The 25,628-nt window shown below is 34.7% G+C and overlaps 1 protein-coding gene across 9 annotated transcripts in view; it reads right to left on the bottom strand.

The window, feature by feature from the left end:
• Positions 1 to 25,628, bottom strand: part of SNTG1 (syntrophin gamma 1) — a 357,847-nt gene that overhangs the window by 73,190 nt on the left and 259,029 nt on the right. The gene's annotated exons all lie outside the window — the stretch shown is intronic.

Genomic DNA, 25,628 nt, shown 5'->3' with positions numbered 1-25,628 from the left:
ACTACATCTTTTACTTTTTTCTGATTAGAAGCTATAACATAAACTAGAGTATTTAACAACTTACTGCCATCCATCAAAGACATCAAGCTTTAAGCAAATTCCTTTCCTTAAAGAATGATTGAAAATTGGGCTGGAATAGTCTTTGAAACATCCCTTACTCTACCGTTGTATCTTAGGTGCAATATCAAGTGTGCAAAATCAGTTTTGATAATTGTTCAAATAATTTTTTCTTAAAACATTCAACAATACCCCTAGGCAAAAATTAAAGAGAAAACCAGCTGAGACACCTAATTCATGAGGAGTTTGTATTTAGCCCTGCAGATCATTGACTCCATGTAAATAAACATTGCCAGCTTTCTGATACAAAGTGTCCAATACAAGGAGAATTAAGTGTGTAACATAACCATTCCTGCCATTAGTAGAACAAAAAAGTGTTCTTTTTTATTTTAAGCATAAGCCCTGAAAGCTTTTGAGCAAACCTAGTAAATCTACCATGTGCATTCATGACAGATACTTAATACCTAGAATTTATTTTTTGCTGTCTTATGTTAACTTTTCACAATTGTTTTTGTAGCTATGGGTAAATGAGTAAAACATGTCTTTAAATTAAAGACATTGTCAACTAGGAATCAATTGTATAGCCCTGAAAGCCCTGAAACCACAGTGTAACATTTACACTGCTTCAACCAAAGGTATGACATCTTTTTAGAGGAAAAGAAGAATCACCACTGAATTTCCTCCAGTGTTTACAGTATCATCTCTAAACAATTATATGCAGAGATGTGAGTGGCACTGTGTTTTGCAGACTTCAAATACAGACTGATTGCTGCAGTGGTAACCTCTTTGTATTCTTCATACAAATACTGAGCAAGTCTGCAAGTCTGTCACTGACATCCCACAGTTTTGCTATCAAAGGATAATTCTCACTGTTAAGACAATGCTGGCAAGCCATTTCAGTTGGTTTTCAAATGTATCCTGAAGCAAAAGTGTCTGAAGAACATTTCCACCCTCCCTTCTTGCATGTACATCAGCTTCAGTTTCCTCCTTTCTTCAATTAAGTTAAGGGGAAGCATTAGAGGAGCTAGGTCATTTGGTGGACAAAGTATTAAAATAAAATGAAAGCACACGATTTCTTAAAAGAAAAGGTGGATGAAAAACACAGGTTTTTGACAGAAACACAGAGATTTCAAGACTTTGGGGATATATTCCTAAATCTGACATGAAATACTCCAGCATGATAAATCCCTGTTTGTGTTAGGAGGTGCTATTAAAATCCTTGTCAAAACTGTGTATTTCCTTCTAGTTTAAGCAAAGACTACAGCCAATACCATGCAAAATTTATGTTATGAAAGAACACTGTCAAGAAAAAGAGATTTTACAATTCTAAACAAAATACTGAAAATATCTCTTTAGCGGCAAGTTAGTTACATGTGAAATACTTTGATAGTATTTTTGTTTACTTCATATATAGAGATTAAATTTTTAAACAGAAATAAAGTACATTAGTAGCCTTGTGTACTTTTAAATGTTTCTGGGAAATGTAAATGCACAATCCAAACATCATTTTTTCAGTCACAAATTTCCAGCTCATTTTTTAAAGTATGATCTAAGCACCTACATCGCATAGTTGTTTTAACTGTTGTTACTTTGATGAATTAAAACAATCATGTTTATCTTTCAGATAATATGGTGATGATTTCTTGAAATGCATTATTTGTAATTATGTTATAGTTTGCAAACTGCATTATAGGTGTACAGTTCTACCTGGAAGTAAAAATTGTTAAGTGTGATTAGTTTTAGGAACACCCTAAATGTTTATCATTCACATGCATAAAAATTGGACATTACATGAAAACCAAAAAAGTTCTACAGTTAGGCAGTAGAAATCACTGATCTTTAAGATCATGAGATACACTGTCTTAAAAATATGGAAAGAAAAACACTAGCCAACATTGTTCTTCGCAGCCTGTTACAAAATACACTGAGTAAAATTTAATCTACAGATGATCCAGATCCACCAATCCTTAAGAATCAAATTCTAAATGTAAACATTTTTCACAAATGAAAAGAGAAAAAAAAAATCTTCTGTTACTTGATAGATTATCTAAAAGAGAAATGTTCCCTTAGTCTTCCATAACGTTACTGAACTCATTGTAATATTATTATTTATTAAGCATTATCACAGCACACAACACTATGTAACTGATGCAAATGAATAACATTTGTTTTCATCAGAGGACACCAGTGCGATACACTGCAAAAATATATGCTCATAATATTTTTAGATAAAACACCCTAGCACTGATACTACACTAAGAAAGAAAGGCAGGCGCTCTGAGAACATTCTTTAGAAAGTTGTGTTTATCCAGAGCAATAAAAAATCAGGAGTGGCACAAAAGCAGACAAAAGAAGAAGCTAGTAAACTAATTCTGTTCTCAAGGCAAAGATAGAGGAAGCATTATAAAAACTGAATTGAAGCTAGCAAGAACTACCTGCTTCTACTTCACGTTCAAAAAACAGGTGCTGAGGGGTGAAACTCTATTCTGGTTCAACTTCTGTGAATGCAGATTAGAAAAAAAAAAATCTAAGGACACCATAGAGAAAGTAGTTTGGGATTTGGTGATCACCTAATTGTAGAAGGAGGAAGAAGGCATCAAAAATAAGGTCTCTGCAGTATGTTGCATCTGACTAGTAAATAGGCAAGTGATGCTGATAGGAGACCAATAATGGAAGAATAGATTTTAGCGGGAGCTATCACAGATGAATGGTTTGAAGCATAATTGATTGTGATAAGGGGACAAACATATTTGACTAGATACATTCCAAAAATCCAGCTGGCCAAATATGTTAGGACATCATAGCCATGAAGAATACTCGACAGGGAGATGATATGAAGTGAGACATAGAGAAGAATGAACCATGGCCAAATTCAGTTAATTTTGTGCACTACATATTGCCACACAGATGGATAGTTTTCACAGTGATGGTTGTGCCTGTTCTGCAGAAGAAACAAATAGGAACATGGAGCACATCACTCCTCAGCAGGGTGAGCAGATGTGCAGGCTTTGGCTTCAAGTGTGCACAACGACTACGACTTTTTTTTTTTTAAATGTATTTTATTTTATTTTATTTTATTTTATTTTATTTTATTTAGCAGTCTTCATGCCAGAGAAGCAGTAATATGGAAGGATACCCTTCCATACTATTATCTTATTGTATGAATTGTACCCTATTATTGTTGCCGTCTGGTCTGCTGGAATGCAGCTGATTAAGCTCATGAAAACTGGGTTTTAAACTTTCACAGTCAGTTGAAACTGAACCAAGTTGTTAACTCCTCTGAGAGATACTATTTCAGACCTTTGAGCAAATAGCACTGCAATAACTATTTTCAGTTTCCATAAGAGGATTTTAAAGTGTAATCTCAAAACTGCTATTTATTGGGGGTTTGTTTGACCTTTTTTACCCAGTTATTTTAATGAAGTTTGCTATTCCAATGTAATCACAGGATCCTCATGAGATGATGAGGAAATGTGCCTTTCGATGAGCACATACCACCCTAGGGACTCTTAAGGACAGTATGATCTAGAGATAAGGGCACTGATTCCAGGTTTTTTTCAAATCCTCAAAAATTTGAATAGAATCAATCATATGTTTGAAAACTCTATGTGTCCCATGCTTGCTTTAATCTTATTTCCTGAAAAACTGTACTGTAAATGAGAGGCTTACAGTTCTAATGTGATACTGGGAAAAATTAATGACAGTGTGTGCCTCAGGTATCACAACTGGTCCTCTGCAAGAAGCAGTAATATAGTAGGTGTTGTCAGGACAGAGTGCTTGACAGAGATCATTCCCTCAGAGTACCTACAGGAACAGCCAAGGCTGAAGGGCAACATTTGGAATGAGTGGGCACCAGCCCCTGCTCAGTATTTTATTGACTTAGACAATAGATCAGATTCTCCCACACTGTCATGTATGATTTGATCTATCATTTTCTTGCGGTTGGTAGATGTCATGTAACTTTGCAGGTCTCATTGCTTATCAGAAATTTTCCAATTAAAAAGAACCTTTTATCATTTTATGTGGGACATATATCTGGATTTCCCCAAACAATTTATACTCTGTAGCCTTCTTCAGCAATTGTTTGCATTACATAACTGCTGATTTACATTCATTAACAGCTAATTAAAATATAACAGCTTGACAAGAATGTAAATTCATTAAATAGCTCTTAACTTTATCTCATGCATTAAAGCAACAATACAGTTCATTCCATTGGGATGTTAAGTGATTGCAAACAGGTAGCAAGATCATTACCATTTGGAGCACTTTGGAAAAAAACATGAATCCATGCTGTGATAATCTTATGTTAATGAATGAGTAGGAAAGAGTATATAACTATAACTAACATTTGGAATTATTAGTTGTTTAGTCTTATTTTCTGTCCTTGCTAGGCTTTTGTTTGCTCAATGTGATCAATAAGTTGTGGTAAGGTTGTGAAATTTTGTTATCCAAGAGTACAGGTGTATTGAAAAAAAGCAGGGAATCAGAGAAAATTTGAAAGAAGCATGCAACAGTTCACACAAAATGCATCATACATTGGTGAATACATTCAAATATATCTATAACTGCCTATAGATTGAATGTAGGAATTCCTGATGCTGGCTTTACAAGCTGTAGTAGATTTTAGAGTTTAGGCTGAAAATCCATATAAGCTACAATATGCAAAGTGATCTGTCAGTGTGTTCTGGAAAGTATGGGAACATAGAAACTATTTAATGCAACATTTATCTCTGCTTCCTGACCTACTAGGGATGATGCCATTCTCTGTTGTCTGCTGATCACATTTTACCAGCTAAATGGTTCAAAGTATAGAAAGATTGGGATTACTGCCATGATTTCTAGCATTTTGATGCCCAACTCGGATTTTTCTCAAGACTAGATGCACTGGATTGCAAATGCACTCTGCCTGAATGAACTCCGCATGAAGTTCCTTGAAGGAAGAAATGGACAAAACAGAATATGTGAACACTATTATATAGAGGAAAGTCTTGATACAACACCAAATAATGCATAAGCATAAACATGACCTCTGCTTTAGAGTATGTTCCTATAGATCCCTGTAGGCTGAGTCATTCTCACTATGGTTTCTAGATGAGAACAAAAGTGAGAAACAAGATGATCTATGTTTCAACTTATATAATAAATGTTATAAAATCTCTCTTAGAAGCCAAAAAAATTACAAAAGGAGATAAAATACTTTTAAAGAGTATAAACAATTAAGACACAGTAGGCATAATTCAGGAAGTTCCTTATCAGCTGAATGAAGAAGTCCCAAAGTAGCAGCTGGCTGGAAAGACAAAGGGAAATATAACTGTACTTTTGCCATCGCCAGACACAGGACTAGATGGAACTTTGTTCTGGTTCAATATTAGCAATATTAAAGTTCTCATGGATGATCTTAACCCATCTGGAAACTGAAAGTTTTCCTTTGAATCCCACATATAAGTACAGGAAGAAAGGCCTGAGATAGTCTTGAGGTCTCATCTGGAAAACAGTCCTATAATTCTACACTCTTCCTTTTAAATTCTTGTACTGACTGCCCCTGTATTAGCCAGTTGTACAAACTATACAGAGAACTTGCATGTTTTGGTGAGCTCCCATACCTGCAGATATTTGATAAATACTTTTGGAGACAACAAAGGATAGCTGGTAAGACTCAGGAATGCTCCCCCAAAAAACAAATCAGTTGAATACGAACCATTACTAACAGAGGTCTTGAACTGATGTATGAAAGAAAAGGTTTGTATATTGAGAGTTATTATCAATTTATGGCATGTAAGAGCACTATCGAAGGACAAATGGCCATCTAAACTATGACTGCAAACCTGCATTCCATCAAACTTCTTTCATTTGCTTTCTCACTCAAAAGCATTCAGTGATGCATTGAACACTACCAGCATAGAAGTAATGGATGGATATTACAAAGAAATACCAGATTTGTGCCTATTACATGAAAGTATAGTGGGAGTCTTAAGGGCAAAAGCACAAAACCTAGTCTTCACACATCTGTGATGTTCCAGTAATAGAACCGCAATTAATTTTACTTAAATTAAAAAAAAAAAAGGTTCACTTAACAGATGACTGACTTAATTTAATCCTGCAATATTTAACACCTATTCCTAAATCTGGACATTACCTTAATGATAATATTGCTATTGTGCTTCTTTAAAGAAGATACTTGTATTACAAACAACACAGTTTCACAACAGTGAATCTCCATAATTAAAATACCAGCAGCAACATGCATATTATTAAACAGACAATGGTAACAACAGAAAGCCAGTGCCTGAAAAAGCTATTATGGTCCCATCTGAAAGTGAGAAACATATGTCACTCTACTGAAGATTTACTAGAAAGACTGTGAACAATAAGAATTGAAAAAAATATGAAAAAAAAATGACCCAGAAGGAGATACAAGAATCATTGCTTCAGATAATGAAATGCAACTCGATAATTGTGGTTTATATCATAACAGTGGTTGCTCATTGGAGTATGATTACTGCGGTATCAATCACATTAAGAGTAAAAAAGCTGGTGTGGGTAATCATCAGTAAAACATCTACTCACAAAATAGTGAAATATATTCCTCTTGAGTACCTCTTTCATTTGCAATTTAAAACAATTCTACTATTCACCAAAGGAAAAGAGTTTGCAATGGAAATCCATCTGAATACTTCATAGGTATTCAAATCCATTTTACTTCTTGTTAAGAAAACATACATAGATTCCCAAGTAAAGATGTAGTGTACCTAGCAACTATCAATCCAGTCTTCCTTTGAAGATATCAGGGACTTCCATCTGAAGTATAACTATTCCAGATTCCCCTAGCTAATCTTTTTTTAAATTATGAATTCTAAGTCACTTGTATTCAAAATACTTTCAATATAAACCTTATATATCTTCTATAGCTGGAAATACTAGACTCTGTAAGCTATCAGAGTCCTCCAGAATACATATTTTATTATTTTTCTGTGAATTCTCAACATTCAAGGAAAGTTTTATTGACATTCCACCCTATTTTTCAATAATGTTTTACTTAGCTGTTGCTATATCCTTCCTCTATACAATAGTGATTAGGACTTAAGTTAATAATTAAATAAAAGAAATTCTAAACTTTCCAAACTCTCACTGCTAAAAGAAAGATGCAACGGGGAAACAAGTTTAATAGTTAGAATATAATGCTTGGCACTAGAAAACTACAATTTGTTTCCACAGACTATCATTGACTTATTGTGGGATCCTAAACTTCCAAACTTCACTACATGAGTTAGTTTAAAATAGTATGCTTGAGTTATTATAATTTGGTTTAGTTTGACTGACAACACAGCAAAATAATGTTTAAAGTTCAGAATATGGTAGGAGTAGCAGGTCATAATGACTGGTTTAGTAGATGACAAAATGCAAAAAAGCAGTTACATCCTCAACACATTACTAGATCAAAACACCAATACCCCAGAGCTTCAAGATATCTGCACTTGTCAAAAGAACGAGGTTAAGGCAAAGAAAAGAACTAGATTTTGAAGTAAGAGCACAGTGAAGAAAACCCTGGATCACTCTTGTTCACAAAATCATGGCAATAATATACACCTGTCTGTACAAACACCCATGACAAATGCTTGCATATACAAATGGTTGAAGAAGAAATTTCTTCTTGTTATTAAACAAGTGTGCTAGATATGATTAAGAAATGTCATTGATCTAGTCAGAATTTTGGGGGGAAGTGGAATAATTTTTTTCAAAGCTGTTATATTGTTTACAAGGGTAAATGTAGTATGCAAGACTGACATTTATTTAGTGCATTATAATATTTGTGCTTGTTATGAAACTTAGATGATGACAAACAAGACAATATGCATATAGAAAAGAACCAAAGATGGGTGGTTTTGTCATTTGGAAAGTATTTATGTTATAATTTTGGTAATTCATAGCAGCTAATAAGGGAGTTAAAGTCATGAAGGAAAAATCAAATTTAAAAATGAATATGTACTGTATGTACCTAGTGTTAGAGTGACACAGCACTTGAGGTGATGAGACTGGTATTTAACAAGGATGGGTTTCAACAGGAATAATTACCTAAATGCAAATAATCAATCAGATGGTTGATTATATTGTTTAGATGGTTGACTAACAGGTCTGCAGCTCTTAGCCCCTCTGTCCACCAGTTATTACTGCAGAATAAGCAACCCCATGTCATTCTTACAGCAGAAACCAGATTATTAAAATGTTAAGAATTGATCTATATGTCTTTCCTGGTTTAAAACATCAGATTCTACACTTTGATTTCTCAAGGAAATTAAATAATGTACATAACTCCAATTTCAATTTTACTTTTCACTTACAATTTCATTACAACATAACATTTAGACAACATAATATCTCTTATATAGTATTTACTTTCAGAAGTTTTCACAGAATGCCAAAGAAATGGAGGAAAAACTTTAGTCTAATGGCAGCCCTAGTTTGTCTTATCGTAGTATTTCTAAATGCAGTTGCAAGCACTGATATGAATATGTTCATTCTATGATAATACAAAAGAATACAAACATGGCTGAAAAGCAACTTAATAGAACAAAGCTGTCTGCCCAACCCATTTGTACCATCATGCAATGATGACACTCTCAATGCCTTATGAGTCAACCTATTAGCAGGTACAGCTCTACTTAGCGTTGGAAGTTTTCCTTATATCAAACCAGACTCTTTCTGGTTGCAGTTTAAGCCCGTTACTTCTCAGGTAATCCATCACAGAAACAAAGAAGAAACTGCCTGCTCTTTGTGTAGCTTTTCTAAAGTTGGAACATTATTCTTTTCTTCAGGCTAAGCAGTTCCATTTCACCTTGTGTTTCCTTGCAAGTTCATGCTATTGTCAAAGAAGCCAAAGCCCTCTTTGGTGACACTGCTTCTGCACACGAGCACTGTAGGACACATATCTCCTGCATGACCAGGAGGATTGACTAGCACATTACAACAGCTCTGACCCTTTCAGCCTTCCTCCAAGAGTCTCATAGTCACTTTTGATCTGCTTAGAGTCACACTGAAATCGGTCATGCCCGTATGAATGAGCAGTCCCAGTTAACTGTCATTTGGCTAGATGGCTTTGGCAACATCCCTCAGATTTAAGCTTCTGGGAGACAGAAGGCTGCCCACTATGTTAGGTCCAGTCACTAGACCGAGTTTTTCATCACACACAGGAGTGAGTCACTCATGACCAATACATCTCTTCCTCATGGGAAGGGTGATCATTAATCTCACAGCTTTTCCAGCCTGCCAGGTTTTCATTTTATTTTTTCTCCACTCTGTCATTGGGCTTGAAACTTCAGTTACTGTGGGCAGCATTGTAATGCATCACTGCCTGAGAAGGGAGCATTTCCCTATGAAGACCTGCAAGTAGAAATCTCTTGTTAGCCAGGTTTTCCTCATTCACAGCAGGTGTTATCGTGGATCTTCCTGGCTTGTTGACAATAATCTTATCCACACTCTCTGATTCCAGATTTCACTCAGTTTGACAGCTTTCAAAGCTCTCTACCTACTTCTTAAGAGATTTCACTAGCCTCCACTCCAGTTGAGGCATCCTCCTCCCTCCTCAGCCTCCTTTGGGAAGGGAACTTCAACTCATAACTCCTACAAATTCAGTTTAAGATTTGGATTGAGACATCTATAGTATAGATGGTTCCCATCTAAAGTTTCCACTTGCACCATTAGCAGGTGCTGGAAGAAAAATACCTCATAACAGAATTTATATTCTGATCATCAGTTTGCTCTGTATATGGTACACTTGTTGAAGTTCATTACTTTCCTCATTTTCCTTGTCCCTAAAAGTCCTACTCACAGCTTTTGAGTTGCTTCTTTACTCAGCCACATGGTTCCTTGCCTTTTAGGTCCCTCTTGCCAACCTGGTCTTTTCACTCTGACTTGGCTGAAACTGAATGAGAGGCAGCTCATTGAAGACTGAAGAAGCAAAATCTATTTTGCTCCTATGCTTCCAGTCTATCAGCAGGCTTCTGACCTTGGCCATGAAGAGTTCACAGTTTGCCAAGGTTTGCATTATTTCAGGACTCCTCACCTTGGTAGAGATAACAACATTTGCAGTTCACACTCTGGCATTTAATAAGACAAAGGGGGTAGTAAAATGGCAGAAGAAATGGGGCATTTTACACAATTATATATAACACATGAGACAATTAACCCTCTTGACAGAACCTAATGCCCTGTAGAAATGTAGCTAGAGATTTTTAAAATACATTTAATACTTATACCATAGCATCTTGGTCTAAATGAATTTCTGCTGGCAAAGTTCAATAAATTGGCTAGTTGCCAGTGGCATAGACAAATACTTTTACCTAAGGCAATGAAGCTAAAGAGGTTTTCTGTAGTCCTTACAGGTATTATATCTTCCTCCACCCCACCACAACCCCAAGTTTGTTTACTTGAGTTTGAGTGGATTAAAAATAAAATTATAGGAACACCTAGTCTTTGTTGTATTGTGTCACATTTCACTTTTTCTGTCTAAAAGAATTACACACTTTTATTCTCTTGGAGCTCTCAGGAAGAACAGCAATATTTATGAGACAATTTGGCCATCAGAACCAGATAACAAACTGCTTGTGAGCAAGCTAAAAATATCACCTGGTTACTTAAATAATTTGGTTGACATAATATGAAATAGCTGTTGAGACATTAGGTTCACATGATAATGAACTAGGTATTAGAACAATTGCTAAATTTGATACTAAAAAAAATAATTAAAAATTTTCGTATGTCGTTTTGAGATAGGTATAAACCCCTTAGTTTTTCAGTACTTGTTTCTGCTGAAAGCTTACCATTCATCTGTATAACTAATAATTTTAAATTTCACTTCAAACACTACAAAGTTACTCTGTAGTACTTTTGTATTTAAAGGTCATGTCCTCATATTTTGTAAAATACTTCTGGTCCCTCCTTATACACAATGGGGCTCACTGTACTCTGCATTCAGATTAATCACAGACTCACTCTAGCACTGTATTATACTCTGAGCTGGTTTTCAATAAGAAACACTTTTGCAATAAAGCTTCTGCATTGCTGTAAGTAGGAAAGACTGGAGTCTCCTTAACCTTCTTTCTCTTAACAAGCTGCTGAGTCATTAGCTTGAAAAGTCTTGAATTTAGTTCCCTTCGTAAGAATGCAGTTCCTTCTACTTATCTCCAATTTCACCTCATAACTAAGAATTCATTATAGAATACTAAGCAAAAGCCTTCATAAATAAGGGTTTGCTCAAGTATCATCTGGTATTTCTGAAAAGGAATGCTCAAATACTGAGCAATATGATCATATACAAGTGTAAAGAGCTGTGCATCATCTGTGGGACCATGGCTGAAAGGCAGGCCAAGGGGTAGAATATGACAAAGTACCAAGAAGGATAGGGTAAAATTTTTTGCAGAAACCAATTAATTTTCAAGCTTAGACTTTTTTTTTTTTCTTTTTTTAAGAAGTCTGTTAAATACTGAACTACATTTGAGGACTGTTTCAATTTTGACGACAATAATGTTAACTTGAGGTAGTAGTAATAGATGGTATATTTTTCTTGCCTTGGATATGACCTTGTAATCCTCAAACAGGAAGAGTTTTTAATACTTAAGAATCAACATAATTTTCCCCAACCTCTCATGAATTACCAATTTCTTGGCATTAAAAATGACTAAAAGACAAGCACTGAGGCTACTACAAGTAAATTTAAAGATGACTTTTGCTTTAATGTGCATTTCAGACTTGCTTATGAGAAAACTATGAACTTTTATTGAATTTTACTGTATTATACTTGGCTAACTATCATCTTTGAAAATAATTTTTCAACAGAGAACAAAAAAAAGGTAAAACAAATTTCAAATCCATTTAAAAATGACATATTTCTGCATGAGTGAGAGTTGTCACATGGCATATAAAGTTCAAGAAACATTCTTAAGATCTTTCATTGAAAGTGCATCTGTGTCGATAGATTTCAGAACAGCAACTCACTAACTGCATTTCAGCAGTAAAAGAGATTGTTCGGTCAAAAGTATAGATTTTTGCTATATCTATAGTTCTTGTAGTCCAAAGGAAAACATGGTGTCATAAGTTAATAAATGCATCTTTTCAAGATACCAATATATGTCAATTTCTCTAAGTTTCAACAACAAAAAACAATATCAAAGGAAGAATCATCCTTATGACACTTAAATTATTGGAATAAATTAATCAAATTATTAATTTTTCCACAATGCCTTCTCTCATTACTCTAGTGAAGTTTTAGTTATCAATCATGGACATCATCTTTCCTGAGAGAAAAAGGTATGGCACACATATGATCAGAAAATTACTACAGCACTAGAGTTAAAAGAAAAATCAGAAGACAAATTATTCAGCATAAGTATAACGAACCATGAAGACAGTGGCATGAGTAGAACACAAAAGCTATAATTTACAATAAGTGAAATGCGTATGTCAGGCTGCAACAAAAACAGATGATGTGTAATGAGTAAAATTGTATGTGGTTACATTGTTATATATTGTCACAATGTGAGAATTAGCTGTATAAACTTGACATTATTAGAATAACACTTAAAATAGTAATATATATCAGAATGGTGTGTTATTTGGAGAAATTGGAACTGAAAAAAGCAATTAAACATCTGAATAATATCATGCCTATTCATAAAGCATAGGCTGCTATGAGAGTGTAAGGTCAAAGCCCAAGAAGAAAAAAATCCCAAAGATAAATGAAGGCAGCAATTCCTATAACAAATATAGAATTACTCTTTCACTATGAGTACTAAATGTTCTTAGCAATAATTAGGTGGGCATTAAAACATACAATACAATTTGCAAAAGATTTAGTTTCGAGCTGGTCATGACTGAAAAAAAATAGTAATGAAAAGAAGTCACAGCTATATAAAGACAGTTTTTACCCTGAAACCATATTCATTGGGTGTTCTAAGCCACACAAAATTTATCATTTCTACTTTACTATTATTTATTTCAATCTAGAAAATTTCTGTACTCAGCAAATGGATTTAGAACAGAAATTTAATCTTTTGTAGCTTATGAGTAATTTAATTAGGACACAGTTGGAATTATAGAGAATGTGTATATTTAAAACTTTTCTTGTTAATGTATAACTAGTCCCCTGTCTGGTCTCTAATGTGTTCCTACATTATTCAAGACTGTGTCACACTTATAAATGGTGACAATCATCCGTTTACAACTGACCTTTTGAGTAAATTCTGATCCAAAAGAGCATTCAATACTTTGAGTTTCTTGTCATTGTCTACCAATAATTTTCTTTTCAATATGCAGTGAACCAACCCTTTCCTTGGCCTCTCTGTTATCACTGGTGTATGCCAAAACTATTTCTTGTCACCTTTAATGCTTCCCAGATGAGGAAATCTCATTTAGTCCTACCACCTTTCTGGTTCCACATAATCATGTGACACTTCCTGAGCCCACTCTTAATAACAAATTCTACTCTGCTATTTCTTTCCTCTGTTTTAGGTTAATGAAGGATTCATCATGTAGCTATGTCTCTTCTTGCACTTTCTTTTCTTTCCAGTGGACTAGTAGACATCTTACAGAAAATATGGCTATCTATTGATTTTTGTTTATACAAGTATTCATAAATGAAAATGTAAAAAAGGTTCTTTAGTACTGGTAAGACTGTATTGGTAGACTCACCTGTGCTCTACAGGAAATATTACTGAAATAACAGTAGTAAACAGAGCAACAGAGACAAACAGTAAAAAGAACTGTGAAGAAGCTGGTGACAGACTGATAAAAAGAGTGATGGTGTTGAAAATAATCCCATTTTTAGTATTAACTTTTCTTGTCTTCTAATGCTTAGAATAGAAGACACCAACATGTAAAAAATGTAAGGTTTTTTTTTTTTGTAAGCTGAAAGGCTAATGTTTCTGGAGCTGAAGGTTTCTTGTCTATTCAAATCCAAAACAAAAGAACATGCCTCAGACTTTTAGGTCTGATCAGATAAAAACGACATGGCCAGTGGAGCTACGCACACCAGTAATGTGGCAAGTTGATTTTTTTATTATTTGCTGATGACTTGGTCAGGATGCAATCTGCCCTCTAAGTCACTCCATTGTAAAGAATGAATGGTATTATAACCAGGAGCAAGTGGAAAGCTTCTGTGAGTCTGTCTTTAGGGTTTAAAAAAAATGCAAGCATAAAATGCAAAGCTGTAATTTTTTTGTGATTTGTTCTATGAACTTACAAAGGTAAATGGCAAGTGGGTTTTGGATCAGAAGACTAAATAGAGGTCAGACAGTCATAATTGCTTTAAGCTAGGTTTGGCTTGCAACCTATTCAGCTATGTAAATGGCAACTTAATTTACTGGTAGAACCATCTGCAAGCCTCAGAGAGTTCTAGTTGCTATCTAAACCTAGGGACTATTCTTTTTTTTATTTAAATTGCATATAATATTTTCCTGTCTTCTGCTCATTACATTGTGAGATGAAAATGCTATTTATGGTTACTGTTTGGTAAATGACTGTGTTAACCTCCATACCACTGCAGCAAGAGTAGCTAGCTTAACTAAGGTGCAGGCATACTTTGCTAAATAGTCAGGAGAGGTATACTATCTCGTTAGGCAAATAACTAAAAATAATCTGTTTAAAAAAAACTTGTCAAGAGCCTTTTAGATTTTTTTTCTATAGTATTTTAAAATGTATAGATTATGTTTATACAGCAATATCAAGATCCATTTATGTTAATCTGGTGCAAAAGGAAATAATTCTGATGTTAAAAATGCATACAGACTATAATTTATCAATTATTTGAAGAGGAACTGAAAAAAGAATGTTTAGCTCCACAGCTCCGTAGGGGTTGTGTCAGCCTAAGAATATATTTCTTCTTGTGAAACACCCTATTTATGATGTAAAAAACCCCTTTAAAATTAATAATGCTACTGTTACAAAATGAGGAAAACATTTAAATAGAATGCATACACTATTAAAATACAAGTTTATGAGTAGCCTGTGTTTTTCTGCCTGGCAAAGAACAAAACAAGTGGTAAAAATAATATATTCACTCCCTCTAGCAAGTGCATAATATAAAAATATATAAAGCTGAATGACACTGCTCACTGCTGAAAGCCCAAACATCTATGTAGTCATTGTTCGCTTGTATAATATTTAATAATTATAAAGCTAATGTCCTTCAAGATTTGCTTCTTATTTGCATTTGCATTACTATGACTCCTCTTACAATAAAAAACTTCAAGAGTTTCTCTGCAGACATCTGGAGTACCTCAGGAAAACTCATGAGGAGAAAAATCTTTGTGACACCTCAGAATTCCTCATGGAAGTGACTAATAACATTAGTACAGCAAAAAGGCAATCTGAAACAGTAAAACAGGTGTCTGAATGTCAGTTCCTTTTGGCTCTTTGGCACTACCTTGCTTCATGAATGGTCTTAATTGAAATGATAGTCACAATTCAGTGGACATTTTCCAATAAAATCCAAATTTTTCCCCCAAAACAAGTACCAAATATGAGAAAAGGAGTATTTTCTTCTTTCTGAATAGAATAGTAAAGCAATGCAATGGACACTCGCAGGAGTTCTTCTAAATCTGCACAGCAGCTATAGGTTAGTATTCCAGTGAAGAAATATTAAGAAATGTCCGGTAAAACTTGTCTTTTCCCTATATGATAATAAGGCTATTATTTTCCCCAGGTACATCTGCACCTGGGAAGGGAAAGCAGCAGCCACAATGAATATGAAGGCAAACAGGAAAAGGAAAACAACAAATATTTTCATTTATGCCCTTTATTCAGCAATGACTGAGTCCATTGCTCATAAAGAAAAAACACATTTTGCATCAACCTGGCTTCCCCAAAGCAGTGTGGGCTAGTTTTGCAGTAATAATTATGCCACAACCTAAGAAGCCTCAGCACTCCAAAATAGTAGGAAACACCTCCTATGATGTGAGAGCATGTCAAGAAGCATGGATTTTAATTTGATCTCAAAACCTGAGAGACAGTCTCATTAGTTTTTAAAACTTTTGTGGATTGCAAAGGAAGATCTAAGAAGACAGAAGGGAAAAGGGTAAAGAAGGCTTATCTGACTCCAACATTCACAAATATAGAAAATCCCCAGTTGCTCAGTTGAAGACATCTATATGAGGCCGGTTTTTGCTGATCTTTCTCTTTCATGGCAAACTTGGCTGCAGAAGTTTGTGCTGACTTTTCTTTTCCTGCCTGTATATCCAGCCTATGTTCCCAGCCTTTTAGTTGTGCTAAAAGAACTGCTTGGGGGATTGCACTGTTTACGAGATTAGTGAATTGAGTTGGGTTAAAAAATCTGCAAACATAAAAGCTGCACTGTAGTATGGGTAGTGAAGTGTCTGTGTCCAGTCTGGTTATGGTAGGTAATACCAGAGTACCCACTCACGATACGGGACATACGGACATACTCAGGCTGAAGGAGAGAAGAACATACCTGCTGCACTTAAGCAATACTCCTACTGGATGAATCCTACCCGATATAGCCTGGGTGAGAGCCCTGCCTCCTGCTAAACAGCATTGGCATCAATTTGACATGTGGCTCAATGGATAGCAAAGAGAACAGTCTCTGGAAGGGGGAGCAGAGCCTCAGCCCTGCTCTGTCTCCGGACATCCTTTGGCCAGGGGTGAGACAGAAGGCACCAGGCCCGCAGGCTGAGTAGCACAGAGAGCTCCTGTCTCTCATGTCACAGTGACTCTTCTTACCTGTAGGCTATTATGCTAAAGTACAGTCTTGCCATTTCCTATTAGAAGTGGGAGAGGTAGGTACTTAATTCAAGGAGATTTAATTACCCTCTGGAGATGTCTGCATTCTTTATATAATTAATGGGATAAAAGTAAGTGCCTAAGTTAGGAGGACTGGTTCACTTCAAGTCTTAAAGACATTTTCTTCTATCCATTGACTATGTAGGGAGTTTGGGTGGAGAGGATCTTGCCTTCTCAGGGACAAACACCTAACAATTCTGTGCGATCACTTAATTTAGCTAAATTAGATTGAATTCCTAAGTTTTTACAAAAAAGTAGTTACAAAAAGAGAAGTCTAGTTCCTTGGCAATCAGATACTAGAAAAGATGAACTTCTAAAACTCCTTTGACGATGTTAAATCAGCTGAATTATGTGAGCAGCCGCAGCATGTTGACAAACCATAGGAAGTTTTTCATCCTTTTCATTACCTTAGGAAATAAACACAATGAAAATAATATTTTCTGCTTGGCAGGTAACAGATTCTTCCCCAGAGAAAACTGCCATAAGTTTGCGTGATCATTCACCAACAGACTTATGAAAATTTTTGGAATCTGGACATATACTATTTTAATCTGCTTTTTTATTAAGACTTCTTGTCTGTACAAACAGGAAACCTATGAAACGTGCAAATAAATCACCTCTACATAGATCAGTTGCACATATTCAAATTTACCTCTGAACAATTTGATCTAAAGAAAAAATCACTTTATCCTGTTATTTAAATGGTGTGTTATTGACACAATGGGCTACAAAAATACTTTTTACTGATCTTCTATGTGGTTTCAGTGCATCACACTGGAAGAGTAGTAGAATACCTATAAGTAATTTGAAATGGAAATAAAGTTTGTCTTATGACATTCAAAAAGTAGCCTCATGACTAAAACTGGAATTTATCATGCTGAAGAGCTAAATTGTGTATCTACATTGACCTTCCATCATCTTTCTGCTAATATAGCTAAAAGTAAGTGTAAGGATTAACAGGCATCAAGTTCTTCCTCAGTTGCATTTTATGTTGTATTTTATGATACTGAACCATTAAGTAGTCACAGGTGAGATGAACAGGCATTCTTTAACTACCTGGTTACCTCCTTTCCAGAAGTGTTTCATGATTTCCTCATTCTCTATATCTAAAAGTTAGTGACTACCTTTCCTAACACAGTAGATCTCATATATCAAAATAGAATTTAGGAACCCAGTATGTACACTTTAGACATAAAGTGCTCTCTTCACAACTACCCAGGCATTACTGATAATTGGCTCATAAAAAACAAAAATTGGAGAATAAAGTATTGATTACCTGCATCAAATAAAAAAATGTGAAGTCATTTTAATATGTATCAAATATAGGTGATTAATACCTTCTGAGACATTATTCCATATAGCAAAAGATTGCAGGTTTGATTTCAGAAAGAAATGAAGCAACAAAAAAATTTTTTATACATTTTTCATGGATTTAATATATTTTTCCTTCTTAACATTTAACACCTATTAAATCTTATTCTCTGTGTACATATTTGTATGTATATGTACATATATACACACACACACGTAACATTAAAGCACTTCTTTTTTTCCCTTAGTCTTAAGAATAGGGTTTAATTCTGTGATCTAATACTGTTCTTTTCCCAGGGTGAAATAACCCTGATGAAATTCAGGATTCTATGAAGAACACTGCATCTTTGGGAACTCTGTTTCCCTTATTAGCAAAGTTCAAAGTTATATGTATTGAAGAATCAGGACAAATCCAGAAAAGCAAAAAGCCCCTCATGTTTAAGGCAGCTACATTCCCCAACAAATCTATTTTTATGCACTCTTTGCCAGCAAGTTCCTAAATTAATTCAAGAAAACTATTTAAACTAAATATTTTAATTTATGACCAATAACTTTTATAGGATTCCTAACCTGAAACACTATCAGAAAGGGCAGAAAATCAGGCAATTGCAAAGAAGTCAAAGGAAGCTGTGCTTTATGTTGCTTCTTAAGTAAGTTAGGGTTATTTAAGATCAAAGTTGTCTTAAGTGATTCCATAAATGCAGTAAAGAAAATTTTCCTTTATTTCACTGTACTACAGTTCCAGATTGGTACAATTAGGAAACTACCTTTTTGTCACCTTGTAAAATTGTTCAAAAATTTTTTGAAACAATTATTAAAAATAAAAGAAAAAAAGCAGAAACCTCTCATATGGTCATTATAAACAGTTCAAAAAGGTAAAAATCCCCAAAGGAATTCAATATAACAATTCAAAATAACAATTCTTCAATGCAGTAAGTCACAGAGTATGATGCATTGAGAAATGAGAATGAAACAAGGTGCTTCACTCTCAATTTTTCAAGCCTGACTTCACGACCTCAATGATAGTCTTTGAAATAAGTTTTGTATGTAATTACCTTATTTTCTTAAATAACCAAACTGGTGAAAAAAAAACCCAAACAACCCTGCAATCATGTTGATATCCACATAGGCGATCAGCACAATTTCAGACTTTTCAGACTCCCCACAGATGGCTGCCACTTAACTGCGCAAGGTATTTTTAGGAGATAAGAAACTTGTCACAGACTTTCATAACATGTTTTGTCAGCAGAGAAATGGCAAGTCTGAAGGATTTGGGGCTCATTTCCTCTGCAGCACATTCTACCTAGTGGTCATTTGTTGCATTGCCTATTTCCCTGTCAGCTGGGCTTGTTTGTCCCAACCTCCTGAAACTGTCCCAGAATTACTGAAATTCCTGTCTTCTCCCCCAGCTCTCTGCCTCTTCCTTTGAGTCCATTCTCTTCCTCAGGTGAATGTAAGCTGTGCACTACCTGAATGCGCTGGATGTCTACGACACTTTATGAAGCAAGACAACCAAACGGAGAAAGTGCTTTCAACACATTAGCCTACTAATAATGTATTCCCTGAGGTGTTTTATGGCTTTTTGAGTCCATTTCAATTACTTTTACTTCTTTTTTTTCTTTTTTTTAATTGGTTGATGAAGAAAGACAAAACTTTTGATGTAGCCACCTTTTAGAAATATATTTTAAAACTGAGTAAGAGGAAAGGGAAAGGGATGTGAAACAAGCTAACCTTGCTTTAAAATACAAATAAAGATATTCATGTTTGGGGTTTTTTTTAAGACAGCAAAGAGGAGGGATATAAAAAGAAAGGTTATTACTGCCTAGCCTCCCAGTTCCCAGTTGCCGTTTAATCAACAGCAGTTTGTGATTCAACAGTCACTTTCAACACACTCTCGCTTAAAATAAACCAATTGTGGAATATCGAACAGTTTACTGCACAACAAAAACTAGGTTAAAGTAGCTGGAAGTCTCCAATGGCTACTTAAAGGGCAGCTTGGCATTTTGGCAGGAAAGGGCAACTTATAATGAGTACTTTCTTTTTCCATGTGCTACCTCTCTGCAAAAACCTAAGTGGCTTACCTGCGTTCCCAGTTAGACTGCTCCTCTGCTCCTATTTCCTTTATTCTTGTCATCGTTTCTTTGCCACTTTAAATCAGCGAAGAGAATTTTTTTTTCTTAATTACAGGTTCCTTGCTACCTTTCACCAGTGTGGGATGTTGAGAGCAAGTATGACATCCCTCCAAACTGTCTTGTAACTAAACAGATTATAGTCTTTATTATAGTGTGTCAACTTAAGCCTTCAATAATAATTGAATGAAGGAAGAGAAAGAGTCTCAGAGCTTAATATAAATCCTACATAGATTAAATTATGTATTGAATATTCTGATGTTTTGCTTTTATTTAAATACCAGTGCAAGGCTACAAATTAGTTTGACTCCATAAAAAATTGCATGAGTCAGATAAAGTGCAGGGATTTTTTTGCTGTGTGACAGCATCATATATAAAACTGAAAAAATATTCTCTCTGCAATAAATTGGCTTTCTTTTTTAAGGCTTACATTTAACAGGTAAATCGTGGTTCTTCTGTTTGAAGAATATTTAAAAAGAAGGGCTTTTGATTTTATTGTCTCTAAAGACATTGTTTCTCTTAAATTGTATTTTAGAGCTGTATAGTGGTAATTTATAGTAATACAGATGGGAATATTTTTATTAGATATTATTGAATACTACAAGACTTGTGATAGAATGTACAGCAAAACTGGAAAGATATTATTAAAAATAGCATTAATAGATTTAACATTTGGGAGAAGTTTGGTACAGAAAGACAGTTTTATTTAATTTCAAAAGCTATCATGACTAATTGAAGTTTACAATGTATATTCCAAATCAAGACTGCAAAAGTGCATGTCTTAATTATGAGTGCTGTCACCATAATCAGAATGTGGCACAACAAATGCTCCAACTATGAAGACAGAAGTTCCTTGCTACAGGTTTCCCAGATAAGGTGACTATTCTGGAAAAAATACTCTGGAAGAAATATTTCTCTAAGAAATATTCTTTTCTTGCACTGTTTTCCTGACCTGCCACATGCTAGACATAGTCCTTTAAACTCAGATACAATATAAAAGTGCAGATGAAACACACTGGAGTAACAGCAATACAGTTTGGCTTTGGCAAGACTTCAGTTTTCTTTGCAGCTAAATCAGTACACCCAAAAGAATATAAAATATCCCACAATTCTTCAGTCAACAAGGTACAGGCAACAAGTTAGTAAAATAAGACATGCAGCAAATTGCCCACAATGTAAGTAAATATGAGATGAGGCCATATGTATCACTTAATAACAGTGACATAGAAACAGATGTGGTTTTAAATGTCAGGCTGGTAACATCCTATGTTAAAAAAGGGGAGAAAAACCAGGAGAGATTTGATTTATATAATTTTGATGCTGCACTGACTACATTTATTCACTTAGATCTATGTGCCTTAAGAGAACCATATATGGAAAAAAAATGGCAGCAGTATGTTACAAGTGTATCCAGTTGAGAGTTTTAAATTTTCCTACAGAGACTTAAATATCAGTACTGGAATGACTACCTCTATAGGCTTCCCTTTACAAGGTCAAGAATGGGATGCAGAATAAAAAATCTAAGTGTCAGAACTCTGTAAACACCTGAATGCCTAATATTGCTTAAAAAATAGTTGAATGTACATTTATTTGATAATGTCCAATTTATCTGAGTAGTTCTGTCTTGGGAAAAGTAAATCATATATGTAAAAAATATTCTATTAGTAATATTTTGAAGACTTCCTATAATCCGCTGTTGTTTTGGTCTTCATTTTACAAGGCTTTCAACTTCTAAATTATAGACAGCATTTGTCTTTTGCACTACCACAGAATATACCACTGTGTGAGGTTTGAAACTAATGTTGATCTTTTTGGATCTGCTCGAAACATGCATAGCTTAGTAACCAACAAAAAGTTAAATATTATTGTAATACACAATTCACAGGGCATTTAAAAGCATAAAATCCCTGAAAATTCCAAAATTACTAACATCAGAGTATTCTGATGGTCTGCCATGGTATTTCAACTAAGAAATTAAAATGTGATATCTGTACACTTCATATGAGTGACATCATTGATTTATTCACATAATATAACATTCCACAGTATGTTCTTACTGGTGGTAGCATCCACCAGAAAAATGAAACATGTACTATTAATTTATTTCAATAACTTACTAAACACTGAATGTAGTCTAGTAATATTTTATTATTCCCACAAGTGGAACAAATCATATTATTCTAATTGGGGTTGTTTTCTCCTGTTTTGTACTTTTTTCCTCTCCCTCTACCCAGTGAGTTACAGAACACCTATACAATTACCCAAACTTCAGCATTGTAAAGATAAGGTATTATTGTTCTCTTTTCTCCAGTGAAAGTGAGGACAAATATATTTGTCCTTTTAGTAGCAGTTTCTTTCATTAGGTATTACATTTTAAGCATATGATTTCAACTGAACTTTTGGACTTTGTTCAAAGTAAAGGCTTAAGTTCAGGAAAACACATACATTGTGCCAAACTCATACTCAGTTTGTAGACTTCTTAATCCTACCACGTTCACACTATTGTCATACTTCCACCATCAATGTGTGCCTTATTAATTTCACAGATACATGTTATTTTACCCAGAAAATGTACCATGATGGAATAAAGTGAAGTTACTGTGAACTAAATCTTGCCAGATCTTATAGGTATTCTCAAAATAAATTTAAAACTAACTTTTTGTCACCTGCTGCTTGGCAACCTTACCTCAGTTGCCTGTCATTCCTGTCTGATGAAGTTCATGTTGTTTCTTCTCTATCAAGTGCTAGCTTCAAGGTAAGAAGCACAAATGTGCAATTGTTGCAGTGGGAACAGAAGGGAAAAGAAGTATCACTGCACTCACTATATGAAAATATGCCACAGAGAAAGCAATGGGCAAAAGTGACAAATATTGAGTTGGGAGGATAAATTCCCAAAGACTCTATTAAGTTATATCCTAGAAGATGCTAACTGCAATGTATTTTTTTATTATTCTTTTGTTATGAAGACCTAAAGATTCTGTCTTTTTTTTTGCCTTTTTTTTTTCTTGTCTTTTTTTTTTTCTTTGGCAGTACTTGAATAGAATCTTGTGGCACCTGAATAATTTTCAGCTGAATCAAGTTTGAAAAAGACCTTGGGTAAAATCTCACCCTTGCTAAAGCCATTAAAAATTTTGCCTTCAAGTCCCTTGAAAATTGCACCACATAAATTAGGGATGTATTTGCAACAGTGGATCTTTATAGTGCACATGATTTTGGAGTATTTTCTTAGACTCTTCCAGAGCGTAGTTTCTTTAAAAGTTATGTGACCTATTGGATACCGTCATCATAGAATTCTTTATCAAAATAGATGGTAAAGAATAGAAATCAGTATCAAGTACAACAGAAAGTAATACAGTTTAAAAGTTCATGGTAAGGCCAATAGTTCATAGCTGATTTGGAACAGCAGAACTGAAAATTCCTAGTTGGAGCATGGGTAAGAAAAGGTAGAAGCAGCAGCTTGTTCCCTTTCTAATCGTCTTTGGCCTGCCATCAAAACTGGCAACAAAAAGAGGTAAAACCCTTTTCTACCTCATCAATTCTTAGAGGAATTAGAGTTCCCAAGTATAGGTTCAATTTAACATATTCAGATTTCAGCACATGAACTTCAGTTTCAGGATTGCTTAGACTGAACTTTGGGTTTAATATAACCCCTTTGGGTTTTGAGGTTATTGCTAAAACTGATGAATTTTAACACAAATGTAGCTCAAGTGACTCAAGGTGGAGAGAAACCCATCTTCAGAAATGAATGGTCTTTATGAATTCATCGCATCAATTACAGTGTGATATTAAGTCACTTCCAACAGTGCGTTTCTATAGTATGCACTTTGGTTGCATACCAATATACAAATCAATCCATGTTTTGTAATTTTAAAGGGATGTATTTCATCTCATATGTAAACTTTCCATGGTTTCTGGGGAACTAGAGAAATCAAAATTAGCAGTATCCCTCTCAGTATTCTACAAACAGTGGAGGACACTAGTTCTAATTTACTGAATATGAAGAAAAAGAGTGCATACCTGAAGTCTGTCTTTTGATGAAAATTTGAAATGAAGTCAACTAGATCAGTCAGCATATTGATATTTTTATTTAATGTCTTCTTTAATAGAATAATTTTCTGTATCTCTGCATTAAAACAGTAACTACCTTGTTGCATAATACAAGTTTTATCTCACACTGTAAAATGATTGATAGTCTAACCACTGCACGCAAAATGTTTGCCTGCAGACACCACCTTCCAGCCTCCATTACGTATATTCAGTTAGCAACACTGCCTTTCAAATCTGATGATGTCAAAACATTTTGGTTCTGCTTCTACTCCTGCCTTTTTGTTATCTTATTGCTCTCTGGTAGATACAGGCTACACTGGTGATTCTGCAATTGAGTCACATCACCTTTGTGCCAGATGTGGACATATTAGATCATGACAGAAGAGATTTTGACATTATCCTTCTAAAAATTTAATTGAACTATAGACTCAAACATGAGATTTTGGAGCCAGGGACTCACATTTCACAACTGTAAGATACATATGGGAACACAGGGAGAAAAAGCCACGCATTTATTGTCACACGCATTTCTGGGGTTTGAACCATCAGATGATTTTTTTTCTGCCAGCTTGTGTATGAAAAAGTGAAATAATTCAGATTTTCTGATTGAGACTAGTATGCTTTTTGTAAAAATATCCAGGCATTTCTTTGGCAGATTTATTCAGAGAAACTCTCTCTGGCCCCTCAAAGACACCAGTGACAGGATATACATATCTCCTTAGGTATTGAAGTCTGAACTCACCACCCTAAGGTCCCTTACCAGTCAAAGGAAAGAAAGACATGTCCCAAAGGAATTAATCTCATCATAAAACAGATGTCGAAAGTAAATCATAAGGATCACTCTTCAGATGTTCTGCTTTAAGACATCAAAAGTTAGGCAAGATAAATCCCACCCAAATCGACAGAGTCCAAACTTGATACACTGGTAAAGGAAATGCTTTCAGAAACAATTTAGGTTTTATAGTCTTGTTTTCATCTGCTTCCTTCCTTTTCAAAAGGGAGACGTGAGAAAGAGCATGTAAGTTAACATTTCTATAAGCTACAAGGTATTTCAATGTAACAAATTATTTTCCATAATCCCTAGATAGAAATAAGAAGTTAACTGAAACTAAAAATCAGTCAATTTGTCCAAAAGTTCAAATAAAATCCTATACTCTCTCTGTTTCTTTGGTATTGGATGCCAAAGTAAGGGATAATGACTGTGACTAAATGCCTCTCAGAGGAAAAATGCTAACATCAACAGTATGTGTATGTCAATAACCATCTTGTAAAGAAAGAAAATACAGGGACCTC

This window comes from Harpia harpyja, chromosome 5, assembly GCF_026419915.1.
Source record: "Harpia harpyja isolate bHarHar1 chromosome 5, bHarHar1 primary haplotype, whole genome shotgun sequence".
Taxonomy (NCBI): domain Eukaryota; kingdom Metazoa; phylum Chordata; class Aves; order Accipitriformes; family Accipitridae; genus Harpia; species Harpia harpyja.
Note: the sequence above shows the minus strand (reverse complement) of the source record. Positions and strands in the feature narration are given on the sequence as shown.